The 3,893-nt window shown below is 45.1% G+C and overlaps 1 long non-coding RNA gene across 1 annotated transcript; it reads right to left on the bottom strand.

Annotated features, from left to right (window-relative positions):
- Nucleotides 1–1,142: 1,142 nt before the first annotated feature.
- On the bottom strand, nucleotides 1,143–2,164 carry LOC309355670. Its single transcript, XR_014162582.1, has 2 exons — nucleotides 1,581–2,164; nucleotides 1,143–1,301 (listed from the first exon to the last, which is right to left on the bottom strand). It is a non-coding gene; the product is annotated as an uncharacterized lncRNA (long non-coding RNA).
- Nucleotides 2,165–3,893: the final 1,729 nt, after the last annotated feature.

Below are 3,893 nucleotides of genomic sequence, written 5' to 3'. Positions count from 1 at the left end.
AATCCTGTTCTTTCCTCCCTTCACCTTCTCTGCTGTGGCCCCAAGGAGGCATCTAATTCCCTTTTCAACTAACCACTGTTTCTCATTTTTTTTCTGAACTAGGACAAACAATGGTTAGTTTAAACTACAATTTATCCCACAAGCCATGGCTTCATCTTGGCTTGTTTGGAATTGAAAGTTGGAAATGGAATCAGATTCTTCCAGTCTCCTCAGTCATGCCAGAGGAGGAGAACGGAGGGGTAGGAACTGTTCACACAACACAGAATTATAGTGAGGTCATTATGCACCATGCCATGTGAAATTCCACCCTCACACGCAGTTCAATATTTGGAGGAAAAAGAAATCTGCATCCAGGCCCCCACAAAAAACCCATTACATTAATGTTAATGTACAGAGGTGGTTCTTAACTGTGTTTCTCCCAACAGCATATAAATTTTTCAGACATCCTTGGTATGGTAACTTGGGTTTAAATTTCACTCACTGTGCTTCAGTCATAAGGAAATTTCCTATGTTTCTGGGAGAAAGAGTTACAATCAGGAACCAGCTCTGTACAATTTGAAGCTCACATGCTCTGCCCCTCAACCCTGCCTTTACTCGTTGCTTTTAGATAATCAGTATGTTTTGTTGAATAACCAGCATACTTCCTAACATAGCTGGAAAGAATTTCATAATAGAGTTCATTCATTATTATTAAAAACACACACACAACAGCAAAGCTTGTTTTCTTACATCATTTCAATGAGCATTTCAGAATTAAATGGCAATCATAAGACCGCCAGCCTACACACGAGGAAGTGGTTTCCTCAGGCTTGCCAGATTAAAGAGTGACATCACATTATCTTCGTCAGTACAGATTCCAGTTCTTCGATAACAGGCAAATATGGAAAATAGCTTCTTGTGTCATCATGTCAGGTTCTGCTTTCCACTCTTTCATTTATTTTTTTTAAATGTACTTGCCCTAATCTCAAAACCTGACCTCCCTGGAAATACTGCAATGAGCAACCGCCCAGGCCAAAGCTTGGGATATGAAACAAATGGTAGAAATGTTCTCAGTTCTCAGTGCTGGCTTCTGCCGCAGCTGGAAGGGGAAAAAAATGAGTTGTGGGTTTCCCCTTTCTAGGGTTGTTGTTTTTTTTTAAAAAAAGTTATTTTTCCGATTCCTGTCAGACACTCCCACCCCCACACACATATACGCACAAAAGCCAAATGAACACACATCGTGCTTTGCTCCTTTTGTATCAGTGGCTGCTTTCTCAATGGAGGTCAGTAGTTCTTGCCTACCGTAAGGTTGTTTTCTGCTGCTCCAGAGAAGCGGACACGGAGCAATGGATCCAAACTACAAGAAAGAAGATTCCACCTAAACATTAGGAAGAACTTCCTGACAGTAAGAGCTGTTCGACAGTGGAATTTGCTGCCAAGGAGTGTGGTGGAGTCTCCTTCTTTGGAGGTCTTTAAGCAGAGGCTTGGCAACCATATGTCAGGAGTGCTCTGATGGTGTTTCCTGCTTGGCAGGGGGTTGGACTCGATGGCCCTTGGGGTCTCTTCCAACTCTATAATTCTATGATTCTAACTAGCAGAACAATCCACTATGAAATCTTAACTCGCTGATATAGGAGTCAACTCCTAGGGGCCAAGGTCCCTTTGCCCCCCCCCCCCAACAAAAAAACCATTTGAAGGGGCTGGGGGAGCCCCAAAGTTGATGTGCATTGCCATTCAAATGGTGTGTGTAAACCATGTCGTGTGATAGATTATGTGGGGGCAGGGCTTACCTGGGTCCCCCAATATTTTAATCAAGTTTGCACCCTTGCTCACTGACACTTACACCGTAGCAAGGACATTTGGCTCATCCTTTTCAGTGATTTGGATCCTGAACCAAACTGAGCCAATCCAAGTGGTTCAGGCTTTTGGCAAATCAGACTGAGAGACTCCTATAAAAATAAAGTAAACTTTACCCCCAAAAGTATATTGAGACAGCGCTGGATCTACCCATCCAGAGTGATTTGGGGCTGTCTATTACTTCCCTTGATCTGGACACTATACTTCTGTTGATGTAGCCTAGAATAGCACTAGCCTTTTTTTTTTTTTTTGCTATTGCATCACCCTGTTGACTCATGTTAATACTCCCGTATTAAGAGCTCAGATTTGTCTTGCTTGTTTCCCATACTCTGTGCATTGGCACAGTGGCGTAGCGCGGGGGTGCAGGGGGGGGCGGCCGCACCAGGCGCAACATCTGGGGGGCGCACGCTCGCACTTGAAGCTCTCTGCCCCCTGCTAAAATTCACGGGTTAGGGGGCGCAAATTACTTGCCTTGCCCCAAGTGCTGACAACCCACGCTATGCCACTGCATTGGCATAGAGATGGAGGCAGAGAAGTGAGCCTTCTTTATGATTATATGGTTTCACTTGCGCTCAGTCAGGTTAAAAGCACACTTTCTGCCACTTGTGGTGTACCCAGCCCTTAGTTCCTGGGCATGTCAGTTGTGCAGGGCAGGTTCCACAGCACCAGACATTGTGCTCAGGGGTAACCATTTCAAGAGCCTGAAGGGTCTCACTGTTAAACGGTGAGATGGGGCTTCAAAGGGGTCATCTACTCTAGCTGCTGGGAAGAAAAAAACAGGGCACTTAAGAATCCATTGGGTTCCACTGGTTTCTGGGTGCAGACTATCTGAATCATTCCACCACACCTGGAGGAGAAGATTAGAACTGTAAGTCCAAATTTCACCAGAATGGTAGGGTGTTATCCACCAGCACCCCCATCTTGAGAACACCCCTTCCTCTATCTGGAGCAAATAGCAACTCTTGTGTGCCAGATCAATGAAGTACGCACAAATGTAGCAGGGATGTTAATCTTCAGTCGATTACATAATAGATGGTGAATATCTATCCTACGTGGCTCCAAGTATAAGTCTCTTAGCAACCACAAGGTCTCATAGAGTCCTTTTTCATTCTCCAATAGTCAATTCCCATACAACAGGGATATAATTCAAAAATACATGGACATCTGCAAACATCAAGAATTTCTCCAGTAGAAAATTAATATTGTTATAGCTTTGCTGTAACAGGTGGTGGTGTTCAGTCTGGATGATAGTCATAGAGCCTGTATATGTGAGGTTAGTATCTATGAGGGGAAACCTGATGAACCAGCCAAGCCACTTGCTTTGTTAAGGTAATGTCCTTGGTTGGCCAGTTCAGTACTGCCATTTACCTGCCCCTAAAGGTTGCCATACAGACAAATGGGTGGGCCTTTCCCCACTTCACCAGGTTGGATGCCATGTCATCTTAGGATGGAGAATAATAGGCCGAGGTCGGGGGAGGCTGCCCATGAGAATTTGACTGGTGCTGGAAGCCGAGGACAGAGGGGCATGTCTTGCTCTGTGCTGTGACTTGGGGCCTTCCTGGAAACCAAATGCAGAAGCAAGTTCTGTTTTAATGCTTTGGGCCCCTCCATCCTATGCTCAGGTTGTATTTATGTGTTAATAAAACCATATATCACAATGACACCACAGTCTCCATTGACCTTCATTCCTAGGAAACCGAACCCTGCGTCAACCCTCAGGACAGCAATACCTCAAGAACCGCATCTCCCCATATGAACCAACCCAGACCCTGCGATCTTCACTGGAGGCCTTCTCCATGTGTCTCCTCCATGAGAGGTCTGGAGGGTGGCAACACGAAAACGGGGCCTTTTCTACAGTGGTTCCCCACTTGTGGAATGCTCTCCCCAGGGAGGCTTGTTTGGCATCTTCCTTATACACCTTTAGGTGCCAGGTGAAAACATTCCTCTTCAACCAGGCCTTCGGCGGATTAACAGTCAAACATTTTTTATTGTGTCTGGGGGGTGGGGTATTGTGTTTGTTGCTGTTTTGCTTTTGTTCCTGTTTTATTATTTATTTT

This window comes from Podarcis melisellensis (assembly GCF_964234715.1).
Source record: "Podarcis melisellensis genome assembly, chromosome: 13".
NCBI lineage: Eukaryota > Metazoa > Chordata > Lepidosauria > Squamata > Lacertidae > Podarcis > Podarcis melisellensis.
This window is presented reverse-complemented; position numbering and strand designations above follow the sequence as displayed.